This window comes from Felis catus, chromosome B1 (genome assembly GCF_018350175.1).
Source record: "Felis catus isolate Fca126 chromosome B1, F.catus_Fca126_mat1.0, whole genome shotgun sequence".
Taxonomy (NCBI): Eukaryota; Metazoa; Chordata; class Mammalia; order Carnivora; family Felidae; genus Felis; species Felis catus.
In genome coordinates, this window is record NC_058371.1 from 153,392,206 (window position 1) to 153,409,238 (window position 17,033).

The 17,033-nt window shown below is 32.8% G+C and overlaps 1 long non-coding RNA gene across 1 annotated transcript in view; it reads left to right on the forward strand.

The window, feature by feature from the left end:
- The window catches only part of LOC109499140, a 294,496-nt gene extending 281,485 nt beyond the window's left edge, over positions 1-13,011 (forward strand). The window contains exon 5 of the long non-coding RNA XR_006597042.1: positions 12,688-13,011. This is a non-coding gene — a long non-coding RNA (uncharacterized LOC109499140). The remainder of the gene's footprint in view (positions 1-12,687) is intronic.
- Positions 13,012-17,033: the final 4,022 nt, after the last annotated feature.

A 17,033-nucleotide genomic window follows, 5' to 3' on the forward strand; every position in this document is an offset into this window, starting at 1 on the left:
ACAATAACTTGAAAGATACAAACTACCGAAACTCACACAAGATAGAAAATCTTAATAAGTCTATTAAAGAAATTGAATCAATAATTACCTTCCAAAATAGAAAGCAACAGGTCCATATGGGTTCACTAGTGAATTCTGACAAACACCTAAGGAAGAATTTATACTAACTCTCTACAATCACTTTCAGAAGAGAGAAGCAGAAGGAATACTTTCTAACTCATTCTATGAGGTCAGCATTAACCTACTATCAAAACCAAAGACGTGACCAGAAAAAAAAAATGATCACAACCATAACAAAAACTACATACTGATATCTCTCACGAATATAGATAAAAAACTCCTTAACAAAGTATTAGCAAACCAAATCCAATAGTGCAACAAAAAGAGTTACACATCATACCCAAGTAGGATTTATCTCAGGTATGCAAGGTTGGTTCAACATTCAAGAACAAAGTAATGTGATCTACCTTATCCATAGGCTAAAAGAAAAATCATATCATCATGTCAAAATATATAGAAAAGAAATAAGACAAAATCAAATGTTCATGGTAAAAACTGTCAGTAAACTAAGAATTGGTGAGAACTTCTTCAACATGGTAAAGAATACTTACAAAAAATTTTAACTAACATCATACTTAATTGTGAGAACTCAAAGCTATACTGCTAGATCAAAAATAAAGCAAAGATGTAACCTTTCACCACTGCTTTTCAACAACATATTTTCTAGTGAAATAGGACAAGAAAGGGAAATAAAAAGTATACAGATTATCATTAAAGAAATACATTTGTCTTTGTTCACAGCTGACCTGCTCATCTATACATAAGATCCAAAATAATAGACAAAGAAAAGAAAAAAGAAAATAAAAGAAAAGTAATGTTCTGGATCTAACGTAATTGTAGCAAGATTGCAGGATACAAAGTTAATTTACAAAAGTCAATCACTTTCCTTCACTAATTTAAAATGATACCATTTATATTAGCAGTCAAAAATGAAATGCTTAAGTATAGCACTAACAAAATAGGTATAATTTCTATATGAAGAAAACTACAGAAATCTGATGAAGAAAATCAAAGAAGTACTGAATAAATGGAGAATATTCCATGTTCATGAACAGGAAAACTCACTATTAACAAGATGACAGTTCTTCCCAAATTGATTTATAGATTCAGTGCAATCTTGATCAAAATCCCAGCAAGTTATTTTATGGATATGAACAATCTGATTCTAAAGTGTATATGGAGAGGCAAAAAATCCAGAACAGCCAACATGATATTGAAAGAGAACAAAGTTGGAAGACTGACATTACCTGACCTCAAAACTACTATAAAGTTGTAATAAGAGACTGTAGTATTAGTAAAAAAAAATAGACAAATAGAAAAATGGAACAGAATTCAGAGCCCAGAAATATGCCCATATTAATACAGGCAACCAATCTTTGACAAAAGAGAAAAGACAATGTAATAAAGAAAATACAGTATTTTCAACAAATAGTAGTGGAAGAACTGGATTTCCACATGCAAAAAAATTGAATCTAGATACAGACCTTACACTTTTCACAAAAATCAATTCAAAATGAATCATAGACTTAAAGGTAAAACAGAGAATTATAAAGCTCCTAGAAGATAACATAGAAGAAGATATATAATGACTATAGCTTTACAGATATCACACTTAAGGCACAAATCATAAAATAAATAATTGATAAGTTTGACTTCATTAAAATTAAAAAAATTTGCTCTGCAGAGCAATGTCAAGAGACTAAGACAAGTCACAGATTGGGAGAACATATTTTCAAAAGATATATCTGATAAAGATCTGATATTCAAAACATAAAGAACTCAGAATTCAACAATAAGGAAACGAACAAACTGACTAAAAATGGGTCAAAGACCTTAACAGATACATCACCCAATGAGAGATACACAGATGACAAATAAGCATATGAAAAGACATTCTGCATCATATGTCACCAAGGAAATAGAAACCAAAAAAATGATGCACCACTAGTTATTAAAATAACCAAAATTGAGAACAGTGACAGCATCAAATATTAACAAAGATGTGAAACAACAGGGATTGTTAATTGTTGGTGACAATGCAAGATGGTGCTTATGGAAGACAGTTTGATCATTTCTTCATATACTAAAGTTAAGCATACTTTCTCTATATAAAACTAAATTCTTACCACATTATCACACTGATGATAGCAGTTACACTGGTTGGTATTGCCCAAAGAAGTTGAAAACTTATGTCCACCCTAAAACCTGCACATGCATGTATATAGCAGCTTTATTCATAATTAGCAAAACCCGGAAGCAAATAGGATGGCCTTCAGTTGGTGAATGGAAAAATAAACTGTGACCCCTCCAAACAATAGAATATTATTCAGCACTAAAAATAAATGTGCTATCAAGTCATGAAAAGACACAGAAGAAAGTTAAATGTATATCACTAGGTGAAATAAGCCAAACTGAAAAATTTACTTATTATATGATTCACATGATATGACATTCTAGAAAGGCAAAACCTTGGAGACACTGAAAAGGTCAGTGATTGTCAGAAGTTGTGGGTATGAAGAGGGGTGCCTGGGTGGCTCAGTCGGTTAAGCGTCCAACTTCAGCTCAGGTCATGATCTCACGGTCTTTGGTTTTAAGCCCCGTGTCAGGCTCTGTGCTGACAGCTTGGAGCCTGGAGCCAGCTTTGGATTCTGTATCTCCCTTCTCTCTGCCACTCCCCTGCTTTCTCTCTCTCTCTCAAAAATAAAATAAATAAAAACATGAAAATGATTTTAAAGAAGTTGTGGGTATAAAGGAATAAACAGGCAGAGCACAAAGAATTTTTAGGGCAATGAAACTATTCTGTATGATACTATGATAATTAATACATGTCACTACATATTTGTCCAAATTCGCAGAATGCACAATAACAAGAACAAGTCCTAATGTTAACTGTGGACTTTGGATGATAAGGATGTCAGTGTAGTTTCATCAGTTATAACAAATGTCCCAGTCTAGTACAAGATGTTTATAGTAGGGGAGGTTATTCATGTGTGGGGAAAGGGGTATATGGGAACTCTCTGTACTTTCTGCTCAATTTTGCTTTTAATTTAAAACTGCTGTAGGGTCACCTGGGTGGTTCAGTTGGTTAAGTGTCAGAGTTCAGCTCAGGTCATGATCTCACAGTTCATGAGTTCGAGCCCCATGTCAGGCTCTCTGATGACAGCTCAGAACCTGGAGCCTGCTTCAGATTCTGTGTCTCTCTCTCCCTTTGTTTCTCCCCTGATCTCTCTCTCTCAAAAATAAACAAAGATTAAAAAAATAAAATAAAACTGCTCTAAAAATAATATCTATTAAAAGTAAGACTGAACTAATTACTCAATTAAAGATTTTAAGTTAGGATTTCTTTTTACTTTAATGATTTTTTTTGTAAGATGATATTTACTCTTGTTCTGACTCAGCTCATGCATTTTTGGCAGGAATGCAAATTCAGTCAATGATAGTGTGTTCTGAGTACATCACATTAGGGGACAAACAATGTTGACATATCCCTAGACTCATGTTGCCGTTTCTGCCAAGTGTCTCAACCATTAAGTCCCATTTTTTTTCCTTGTATAGAATTAAATATTTCACTGAAAGATATTTTGAGATTATACTCCTATCTTTTACTTATCATGCCTCCATACATCAGCTTTAGTATAACCTGTTAAAGAGTCCAGACTAAATCAATCATCTGCATGACATTTGTCTTATCGTGGTTTTTTTCTTTCCATAATCCCATCTACATTTATGTACTGTTATCTGCCTGGAAAGAAGAGCTTTTCCTCCTCTCCCATTTGTTTTTTTTTTATTTCTTTACTTGTTGATTTCTATAACTATGAACCCATAGAATTCTTTTTTATTCAAAGAATTACATTCTATAATTGCTACTTTGACAGTCAAATTGTTCTAGATTTATTAAGTGGAAACCTCTTCAAGCTAATGTCTGTGTACATTTAACATTTCTTCCTCACCCTAGAATCATTCACCTCTCCAAGGAGCCCTGGTACTTTTTAGAGGGGAATGGTATTTTGAAACTTCTGAAAATCATGTTCCTTACGTATATTTAAAAGTTAGCGTGTCACTTTGAAAATAAAACAGTTCCCAATGTGTGGGAAATCATATAGCTCTGTCCTAGGTTAGGAGATTAGAGGGAATGCAGTGCAAAGCAGAAAACTGTTTTCTGGGCTTGCTGAAAACAGCAGCCATGCTTCATTTATCCAGTTAATGTCTATCTAGGGGTTAGGTCCTGCTTATACTCATAAATTCCTTAGGCCATGTTATAGTATGGGATATTTTACCCCGTCTTACCTTGTTTTTCTGCACATTTGCTACATGTTCTTACTGGCACATAACCCACCCACATATTGCTCATTGTTTCCCTAAATGTATACTCAATAAATACAGGATCTTGAAAGAAGCTCAGAGAGACTTCCCTTAGCCTCTCTCTTACCTCTCTTGACTTGCATGGAATCTTGATTAATCCTTTCTGCCATCCTTGATTTTGCTGGACAAAGCTGGAAGCCAAACCCACATCAGTGTGGAGGAGTGGGACAGTTAAAAAAAGCTTTATCTGAAGGATTAGATTCTTTTAGAAAGAAATGGTATATTTGTACCCATATCTTGTTTTACTCTCTTTTTAAAGCATTTCTTAATGTTTATTTATTTATTTTTGAGAGAGAGGGAGAGAGAGAGAGAGAGACAGAGAGAGACAGAGAGAGAGCCAAAGAAGAGAGCAGAGAGAGAGAATTCCAAGCAAGCCCCATATTGCCAGTGCAGAACTGGACTGGGGCTCAGTCTCACAACAGTGAGATCATGACAAGAACCAAAACCAAGAGTCTGAAGTTTAATTGACTAAGCCACTCAGGTGCCCCTTTTAAAGCATGTTTTTTAAGTTTATTTATTTATTTTGACAGAGAGAGAGAGAGAATGAGAGAGAGTGTATGAGCAATGGAGAAGAGAGAGAGGGAGAGAGAGAATCCCAGGCAAGCTCTTTGCTGGAAGTGTGGAGCCTGACTCAAGGCTCCATGACCTGAGCAGAAATCAAGAGTAGGATGCTTAACTGACTGAGCCACCCAGGCACCCTTATCTTGTTTTATTCTTAAATTAGTAACATTTGGTGTTGGATAAGACATACAGTTCCCTTAAATATGGTTTGACATCTTAAAATTTAATGAGAAGGTAGTAACCTAATTGACATATTATGTAATTACCTCAAATGGTTATATATTCTTTATCTCCCCCAATTTTTAAAATATAGAACTATTTGACAATCAAAATCAGAACCAATATTTTATCTAAATCTCTCTTAAAATTATTATACTTTGCTGGACTTAAAATTAGTTTTATAAGCTAAACTATATCCTAAGGCAAAAATAGTTCCTGAAATTATAATAATACCATCATTATCAGTTTTCAAAAATATTCTTTATGAAGAGTCATTTTCAAATGTTATATTTTAGAATTATTTTCAAACATTGTTTTAATTATACATTACATGATTAAAATTTTAGTATCTTCATATAAGATTTTTTTTTTTTTTTGGTAAATGCTACTTTGGTATAATGTCTGTCACATCTTGTACTTACCAATTCTTGATTTTATTGTAAAATGCTATAAAGAAAACAATAACTCCTTTATCGACCATAAATCAACTCTTAATTTTTAAATATCAACATATTGATTGAGGATTCTTAATGGTGTTTCTAAACATTTTATGATGATTTGGGGGATTATCTTTTAAGTTCAAATATATATATATATATATATATATATATATATATATATATATATATATATTACAAACTGCCTTAGAAAATAAAGATAATGTCTCATTCCAGGCCAGGTTAGTTTCCTAATAAGGATAATGAAGGCAATGTTTCCCTGATAGACAAAGGCTAGGGAGGTGTGTTAGCAGATCTTTCATAAAATAAAGGTTTCCTAAACTTGGAGCGTCTCAGCTGTACACATCTTTATAACATAAACCAGAGACTTCATCAGAAACACCGAAGTCTTTAAGTGCCATTATGTCAAATTCAGTTATTATATGTCATTGTATATATAAATGTGAGGAGTCAAGAGTGGTTAGAATGAATGAGTACTATGATTATTTGAAATTTATATAATAATTATGAATTAACTAAAGTTTAAAATTTCTCTGAGAATGTAATCAATTAAATATGATCCACTGGGCTGCTAGTTTATAAGTGGAACTCAACTTGACCTGCTAAAGGCTCAAAACCTAGAGAATGGTAAAGCAAGCACATTGAGGTTATTTGATTTTATTACAATAAAGTCTTCTCCCAAATCTGCATTTATTCATGTAGTTTCCCTTATGTGAAGGGAGTAAAAAATATCAAATAAAATATTTTATATTATCAAGTAATTATTTTTTTGTTGTTCCTTTGCTTTGATATCATGAAGATATGGCCTCAGATAATGAGATGGTCTACTTGTAAAATTATCTAAAAACATTTGTATTAGGCTCTTTTCATCCTTAACAGAGCATGGCAGAAGGCTCATACTGTCTCACCATTCTCCGGATTTTAGTCACCGAAAAATAATCTTTTGTTTTAAAGAGTATTTTTTTTTTTTTAGAATTCTGTACTTTGTTGATGTTTTTATGTATTTAGTTGAGATAGGAACTGTCCAAAGAAGCATCATCTCTCTTATTTGGATATTAGTATTTTGTTTTGTTTTTACAATGTATATTTAAAGTATATAATTAAAGAATATTGTGTTTGTCTATGATTTGCTATGGTGTTTAAATTAAGACTGCACATTTTTCCCCATTTTTCTCACTGTTTTGGGTACTTTAAGTTGAGTCTCTAAAATTAAATCAAGGAGGTACCTACATTTTATGACATCTGCCAAAGGGCAAAATATTGCTGGGTGATATTTAGATGTCAAATAATAATGATATAGGCACTGTGACCTTTTCTGAAATTATGAACTACTTTAGTGGAGAGTTAAATTATTCAACTGTTAACTCTAAAATTTCTGTCTTTAGTATGTTTCTAAGAAAATTTGGAATTTCTTAATATCACATTCTTCTTATTCTTTGACTTTTTTTGGCATGAGTTAGTTAAAATTAAGTTTGTAATTAAAGAGGAAGAAAAAATTAAGATTGCACTTTCATCTTTCATGTTTATTAAACATACCAAGGAAACCTGTCTTGGAAATTAGTGAAATTAATTTAAAAGAGTAACCGTTTGACCTAATGAAAAGCTATGTTCACAGTAATATATACAAATAGACAGTAATATATACAAATATATTATTTGTCTGTGTATTTGCATACTTCATACAACTGAGTATGTTGTTGTCATGTAGATGTTACTTTAACTTTCTTTTCTTCTAGTGTTCATGCTCTCGGTGATATCACTATAGCTCATAGTTGGATGGTAAATGCTGACAAATAATTTATATACATTACATCTTTATTATTAACTTTCTTTAAATGTAAATTGAAGGATTAATTTTCATTAAGCATGCACATATAGAGAAGAAGGTTTACTGCAGATTTTACAAAGAATTACCAACAATAAAATAATTTAGATTTATGTAATATCCATATTCTTATGTATAGAATAAGAGTAATCAGAATTCACTTTCTGCTCTCTACAGCAGTACTTATTAATGCCCAATTCCTGAAGGAAAAGCATATTTATCAAACTCGTAATTTTCCATGTTTCCCAATGGCAACACCAACTGGCTACTGCATAACTTCCAGCACGTCACAGTCTATGACATATGTGGTGGCCAAGACTCAGCTGGTTAGTATTCTGAGTGGCCCGCAAGGGGGCTGCATCAAATACTTTCACCACAACATGAGAAGAGAAGGAGTTGTCCTTAGCCATTTGCTTCAAACTCATTTTATTTGGTCAGAAAGCGAAAGAGAATTATCGTGTCTTATATCTATACTGTAACTTAACAATTCTGAGAAGAAAAAATGAGATGAGTCATCTTTGCTGGTCTTAGGATGTATATATGTTAAAAAGAGGCCTCTTCTCCCTACATGTTCACACAATACTAGACATGATTATAGCAGAGACTGGTGGTGTGAGGCATAAGCCTATCAAACCCATCCTAGGTTATTTTTTAAGCAACTAATAATGATTGTTCTTCATTCAAAAATAATGTATTCAGGTCAAGTTATACCATACAATATAATAAAACAAATGTTAAATACGAATTTTTGGCAAACGGAACAAATGTTCACCATAGGCATTTTGAAACTAAAAGAAAGCGAATGTTGCTACAGTAGAGTTATGGTGAGTAAAAGAGAAGACTAGAAGAATGCTAGGTAATGAACACATCATGCAAAACACTTGCAGGGCATTTATAATTTTCATGAAAATGTTGGGAAACCATTGAAGAATTCCAGTGACATGAATAGATTTATTTTTCAAAATATAGACTTTGGTTTCTAATAAGGAAAGTGATTAGAGTAAGACCAGAGGAGATGCTATTGAATAGTCAAATACTTATTTTAAAATTTTCTGTACATCTTGTGTGTATGTGTACGCATATATATATAAATATATAAATATACATATTTATATTCAGAGTGAGAGAGAGAGAGAAAGAGAGAGAGAGAGAGAGAGAGAGAGAGAGAGAGAGAAGGATGAAGAGACACAGAGAGGGAGGAAAGGAAGAAAAGAAGGAGGGAGAGAAAGATGAGAATATTGAAATTAAATATGAAAGGACAAGTAGGTAACAGAATGCGTTATACTGATGAAAATGGCCTTCTTATCCCAGGTTAACACCATGGAATACAAGAAATGGTTCAGTCAAAGGCAGCTTGCCCCATCTTATTAGATGAACTGTAAATGTGGACAAGGAGCTGGTCATGTCTTAATTATTTTTTTTTATGTTTATTTGTTTCTTAGAGATAGACAGGGAGAAAGAGAAAGGATCCAAAGTGGGTTGTGTGCTGACAGCAATGAGACTGATGAAGGGCTTGAACTCAGAACCATAAGATCATGATCTGAGATGAACTCAGACACTTGATCAACTGAGCAACCCAGGCTCCCCTCACGTCACACTTTAAATGCCTGCTAGATACTAGGACATTGTCTTCTAGGAGATCAGAATTCACGGATTCATTTTAATTGAGGAAATGACAAGCTAGTTTTATGCTTTAGAAAGATGGAATTTGAAGCAACACTTGAAACAAGAAAACTAGTTAGAAAGCTACTAGTTTGGTCTGGGTGGGAGATGAGAAGAGGCTGAGATAAAAATGTGTATTGAGGTGCTATGTCTGCCTAATTTGCAACTGAAAAACAACAACAGTGCATTTTCTCCATCAATTAATTAAAGAACAAGTTTTAATCACAGTAATACAAAGATTTTCTATTTGTAAGACTATAGATTCATGACACTTCAAGATATATTTGTAAGATTTCAAGTTCACAACACATTAAAACCCAGATTTTGAGATTAATGTGATTACAACAGAAAAAAATAAGTATATTTTTTCATTTAACAAATAGTTTATAAAACTTATGCTTCAAAAACATGTGTAAAATGTATATTTTAAGTTGCATTACTTATAGACTTAGCAGTAGAATGTAATATCTGATGGGAAATACAGGAATATGATGAAGTTCACTTATTTTCCTTCAGATAGGCATAAATTGCACTTGTCCTTTTATTGAGACAGACACTGATAAAGGCAAATCATATTAGCAGGGTTAGCAATTTGGAATTTCCGAAGCTAACAGATGTAGAATGTACTGAGCAATTCTCCATGCGATGATTAAAAGTTCAGTGAAGTAACATGTCTGTCATATTTAATGGAGGCTGCACTCAAGATACACAGATTCATATGCACATTTGTAATATTTTCCTTGTCTTAAAGAAGGACCGGAACCACAGCATCTTATTGAAGGAAATATAATTCAATAAAAGTTCAAATTTAATTTGTAAATTAGTGTTCTGATCCACATGCCAATTTGCATAAGCTTTTGGAAACTCTATGATGCTTAAATAAGCAAAATATAATCAGAATGTTGAAAAATATCCAATTTAATTAGTCAAAAATTTTGGAACTGCTAACTTTAATTTGGTTTTTCAATATAATTTTATCTTATATGAAGAGTTCTGGGAATCACACTTTGATAGGGACATAAAGTTTGGAATTGATCGATCCTGATGAAAATTCAGAATATGATCATATAATGAAGTTGGAGGACCTCATTATACTTTGATAAAGAAGGGATATCGGAGTTGTTTTCAAATATATAAATCTGTAGCTTGGCTGAAATATTAAACGTTTTCTCTATCAACTTAAAGCAAAGAACTATTGAATGGAAAGTTTTAGGGAGACTTCAGTTCAAAATAAGCAAAATAAAGTTTCAGATTCTTATTGATATCTTAGTATGGAAGATACTATCATCAGTAGAACAAATTTCCTATTATTGAGAGTCCAAGCACATGGTAATTGGAATTATAAAAAGAACCAATCTACTTTGTTCCATCATTTCTTTCATATAAGTAGATTCCAATGTACAGTGCTCTGAGAACATGGGTTTGGAGATTTAATTACTCCTGGATGACCCAGTCATGGAAGATACAGGACATTATCTTCTATCAGGTGAAAGACTGAGTCCTAAGAAATTTCCTGCCTAGCAGGAATAATTATTTTATTTTGGATTCATAAAGTTTAATTTATGTTTGAGAATGAAACTACTGAGGACACCCCAAATTTCATGCAAATATATATCAAAACAAAGGTCATAAAAATGTTTCTGGTTACCAAAGATTAACAATAAATCGAAAGTGTATAAGAAATCATTTTAGAATTTACTCTAAAATAGCGTGAGCCTTATAAGGAATGTAAGAATCAACATTTTAGTTTGTTCCTTTGTTTGTTTGTTTGTTTGTTTGTTTGTTTGTTTGTTTGTTTTTGGTCTTGTTTCCCCCACCCCCCACCCCTTAAGCTATTGCTGTTTTGAGAACTGCTGTTCATTTGTAAATGAAATGAGAACGGGGGTAGGTGTGGGGGAATGATGTTGGGCCCAAACCCTTCAAGTATGTTTCATTTGATTTCATTTATACTATTTACACTGACCAAAGGTATTATCTTAACTCTATTCATTAACATTTTCTGGATTTTCCTTGTAAAGGTATTCTACCTTTATTTTTTCTCTACTTAGAAAAACAAAACAAAACAAATATAAACACACACACACACACACACACTTGCTTTATTTTGAAGTACTAAATTTTTTATGGCAACAGCATTCAGTGTGCCTGTTACAGACATGTTCCTAATAAACAGTTTTTGAATGGATGAATGATATATAGATTCCTAATAAACAGTTTTTGAATGGATGAATGACCCACCCAGGCACCCTGAAAAACATTTTTTGTCAGAAATGTTAATTTTTTTTTAGAAAAAAAAATTTTTTTAGTTTATTTATTTAAGAAAGAGAGAGCGTGGGAGAGACAGAGAGAAAGGGACAGAGAGAACCCCAAGCAGGCTCCATACCATCAGTGCAGAGCCCGATGTGGGGCTGGAACTCACTCATGACATCATGACCTGAGTCTAAATCAAAAGTCTGATGCTTAACCAACTGAGCCACCCAGGTGTCCCAAAATGTTAGATTTTTTTTTTTTTTACCGTTTATATAAGTATGTAAGAGACTTAATCAGACCAATAAGATTTATTCAAAATATTATTAAATTTAGAAAAACATGCAAACAATTTAAAGAAAAAGTTCTGTGATGCTGGACAGTACAGAAATGACCGGAAAGTCATCAAAAATGTTTTATATTTTATTTATTTGAATGCAATTATTTAAATTAATTGCAATTAGTCTAAGATTTAGCTTCAGTCTTAGGAACTTAGAAATTTTATTTTGTTACAACACAAAATAGATCCACGTTAACAAAGCTCACATAAACAAATAAACAAACAAGTGCATAAATAAATAAAAAGTGTCTATGTGAGTGTGTGTGTGTGTGAAAGAGAAAGAGAGAATACATACACGCGCTCGCGTGCGCGCACACACACACACACACACATATATATATATATATATATATATATATATATATATATATAGTATTTGAGTAGCCAAAATATGAATAATTACTCAGCTAAGTTTATTTAGGAACTCAATGCCTGCTCAAATATTCAGTGATCTATTATTCTGGCTCTTTAGAATCGTTTTTTTAAGATACATTGTTGTCTCTGTAGCTTCCATATAAAAACTAAAGGATTTTCAAGAAAAGATTACTTAGCTGGGTGAGGAACACTTTGAACGCTATGAGGAAGATAAGTAAGAAATCAGAGGTCATATAATATTTTATTTATGTGTTAAGCATATTTTTATCTTCTTAAGGCAATTTATTTTGGTTTTCATTTTTCCCTTGCACTACATTCTAAATTTTTATCACTGTTGAAACAAATAGAGAATCATGTCAAATTTATTTAGTTTTTATACCTGTAATTTGGAGTGCTTTTTCTGTGTGTTTCTATGAGAGATTAATTCCTTTGTGTCCTTGAAATATTAGAGGTTATAATGAAAATACTGACTGTCCTCTTTTCTAAACTTGGGAGATTAATATGATAAAGTAAAAATATGTTTATCTAATACTCTGATTCATTTGATTAGCTTTCTTTTCCCCCTACAAACTGTTTAGGAAGACAGTAGAAATTTATACAGCAAACCAAGGGCCAAGAAATCTTTGGATAACAAAGCTCAGAGGCTGCAAGTTATATAAAATCCTATATGAGAAGCCTCCTGTAGTTGTGCAACACAGGTCAGTGTTTTACAAAAATGAAACCTTTATCCATTTTAAGAATTTTACTATAAAGTGGCTTGTCTATGGATGTGAGATTATATTTTCAATGTAATATACACTGAAGTACCTAGAAGAACATATTTTCAAAGTTTTTTAATGTCTATTTATTTTTGATAGAGAGGCAGAGTACGAGCAGAGGAGGGGCAGAGAGAGAGATAGAGAGACACAGAATCTGAAGCAGGCTCCAGGCTCTGAGCTGTCAGCACAGAGCCCAAAGTGGGGCTTGAACTCATGAAACCCAAGATCATGACCTGAGCCAAAGTCAATGCTCAACCGACTGACCCACCCAGGCGCCCCAAAAAACATATTTAACATAATATTTTAAAGGGATTAGAAGTTAAAATTTTCAAATATTCTGAAGTAAATGCTCTAATAAAATAAGAAATAGAGAACTTAATAACCGTGGGGTGAAGAATGCAAAAGAGAATAAGATAATGGAAATAGCATACAGTACAACACTGATGTGCAAAACATATGATGTTATGAAGTTTGGAAATGGTTGCAAGCTTGGAACTTAGAAGACAATTATTTAGAATTTATAGTTTGGCCTTTAATAGTGATAGTGTCAAAATAAAACTTTAAAACATTCTTTCAGCTGGTGAATATGATGAAAAAAAACACCAATTCCGAAATAAATTTATGACTGTGTAGCATTTCTGATATATCTTTCTATTTAATGTTTCCTTGGATGCAGTGTTATTTTGAAAACTTTCAACTGAAGGCTCATAAATTTGTAAAAATGTCAAATGTTTTTTCTGAACAAACATTTTTAAAAAGAAAATTTATATTCAGGATGTAGTCATTTACTTTTCAAAATTCATATTGTTATTTTGCTTAAACGCTGTAAATCATCTTAACTCTCTAGAGTATCTATTGCTTTCAAATAATAATTTTAGTTTTATTCATGTTTGTTTCTGAAAAGTATTCCTACAGAAGCTGGCTTATTACTTGTTATCAACCACTCAGATTGTTCTAATTCAATGCACTTTCATATGAGTGAAAAAAGGAATGGAGATATTTTAAAATAAATTAAGATTTTATTGGATACTGTGAGCTTAAAAGTGTTACTTTGTTGAATGTGTATGTTCTTGGTTTATTATCATCAGATCTTCTTGGCTTGGAATATTGTGATGCAAATGAAGTTTAGTAAAACAGAAAGCAATATTTAAAAAAATGATATAACTTTATCTCATCCCACATGAAACTTTTTATCAAAACCTATGTGAGCATTTTTTCCAGAAGTTCTGTGAACACAAGTTAAATTTCAAAAGTAATACACATTTTCAAAGCTCTGTGACCTACAGCGATTATTCATGATGTATGGAGGGATGCGGGTACAGGATATCATCTGCATCTATTGGAGTTATTCCTTATGTCTGACTATGTTATCGTCTTTTGAATAGAAGATAGGTACTCAACAGTGTATTTTTGAATTCTCTTTGTTATATATTTTTTTCAAAGTAACATTTACATGAATATATTTAGGAAATGAGCTCTGAACTAGCAGGCAGGGGCATATACAAAGTTAAAAATCGTTGCAAAAAAGTTATATTTTATTAAATATGAAGGGTAAAGTGCAATCGGACTATTTAATGAACAGTAAGCCACAATGTTGTAGTTAGGTGGTTTCCTTACAAGGCTGCTTAATTTTCTTCCTTGATATATTTATTATACTCACACCTGGTAGGTGAAAAGAAATCCCTGAAAGAATGCACGGTAGCTGAGAATGCAAGAAATGGGGCTGTCTTCAATAACAAAATGTCTGTTCTTTCTTAAATTCTGTATTTGATTCTGTGCCAATAAACCTCCAATAAACTGGTAATTTTTATATCATTCTAAGTATTGTGTGTCGTTCTTTTCTTCTACTTTATGCCTGGGAGCCATCATTAGGTAATGGGCAAACAGCTTAGTGGTATAAACTAGAGCATGGATCCTAGAGTCAGGATCATGGGACCACATGTGAGCTCTACGACATGTTGTGCAAATTGGAAAAATAAATTAATTGGTGCCTCAGTTTAATCATGTGTAAAATGGGTATAACAAGACTAAATTTTTCAAAAGACTTGTAAAATTATATGTGTGTAGTAAGTAAATATGTAAATAATTATATTTTATGTTTTCAGCCATCATTATCACTATCATGCTGATTTTATGCCTTGTGCAATAATGAAAAAACACCTGACTTAATGATCACAAATATTGAGGTTGATTTTAAGGTACTGCACCATCATTAGGGTACATGGATGTAATATCAATTCAACTATTTTCCTAAAGCTCCTTTGTAGGGAAATTGTACATATTGTGTAATCATTCATCTTAAAATACAGCTTGATGAGGTCTGGTAAATGCAAAATCCATAGAGTCCGAAAATTACCACCATAATCAAGTTTTACGACATCTCATCATCCCCAACAGCTCCCTTATTCCTTATTCCCTGTGAATCACTCAACTTAAGCCCAGGCAACTACTGATCTGTGAAGATAGAATGGCACCATACCATATGTAGTCTTTTGTGTCTTGATTCTATTTCATATCACACTATTTGGGGGATTCATTTATATTTTTAATTTAATATACTTCATTCACTATTACTCCTGAGGAATTTTCAGTTTTAGGGATATCCTACTTTTTGTTTATCTATGTATTGGTTGGTGGACATTGGGCTGTTCTGGTTTGGATTTGCTCTTTGTCTACAAACCTTTGTAGGAATTTTTATTTTTTCTTTCACTTATCCTGGTTGGATACTTAAAAGTAAAATGACTAGGTCTTCGGGTACTTTTATCTGAAATATTGTCAAACTGTTTTCCACTGTGATTTTGGTATTTTGCATTTCTCCAACATTGGATGAGTGCTTAGTTGGTAACAACTTCACTGATCTTTTGAAATAGTATCTTTTAACTGAATTCTGATGGATGTATAGTAATATCTCAGTGTGAATATAACTTGAAATTTCTATTGACCAATGATGTGTAACTTTTCAAGTACTTGTTTTACTTTATATATCTTCTTTACTGAGGTATTTGATCTAATATTTTGCCCATTTTATTTTAATTTGCGCTCGTTTTTGTTGATAATTGCACAATGATGGCCAGTACATGTTATTTTTCTTAACACATTTTTAAAATAGTATCCAAGAGACTTTTGGCAAATAAGTTTATGTCAACTGTTAGCAATATTGGAGTGGCAGTTTCGCCCTAACGTTCTCTATATATTGACTTTAGGGGAGGTATATAAATGGCTTCAGCTACAACCCATCGTCTGATAGGGATAGCTCTCAGGATTGCCTGAAATTTCAATTTCGAAAAGGGAGTGCGACATATTAATTATCTTGCATTTCTAGAATATGCTTATGCCTCATCTGGTGTATTATTTCTGGAAAGATAATAAAAGGCCCATATTGCTTCTCAGTTTATCTTGCATGAGAAGATTAACTTCTGGCACCACTCTCTGAAACTCCTCCTGGGCAGTCATTTTTCTTTTCGTGGGAAAGGAATTTCTCGTATCAGAAAGGAACCTAAACTCCAGACCGTCTCCAAAATTTCAATTCTAATTAATTCATTGACAACTAGGTTAAAAAGCTGCAGACGGGACTTGGAAAATCAGAACAGAAATCAATCTCAGGGTAGTGCTGGTGGAGAAAACTAATTGGTATACTGTATTTGATTGCAGAATGTGGATTGGGAACTGAGATGGCTCTGCAATGTGTGTAGATCTGCTGACTCACCCCATGGACGTAAAGCACAAATAGGCTTGCAATTGTTCTGTTTTTTCCCCTAAGTTATTTTTCAGCTTCTCTTCCTAGATATGTGTATCTTTGTGGCAATGGCTCCAGATTATGTAAGTTATGGTTATCACCAAGGACAGAAGCATTAAGGAACCACATGGATTTCAGTATGTCCTTGTGGGGTTCTAGCTCATGCTTGCAGTTACAGCCTGCTCATGAACTTTCCTTCCTGAATGACTGCCCTGTAGATGTCAAGTTACAACACAGACAAGGAGGTAGCAGCCTTACAGGCAAGCTTAATCATCTTATTTAATTGAAAAAGCAAGTTCTCAGTCATACACCATATACATATACACCCCCCACCCCCCACACACATATCACTGGTTCTGCTTCTCTAGTTGAACCCTGACTGATATATGAAGTAAAAACAATAGCTACAGACAACTCTTTCAATAACTTT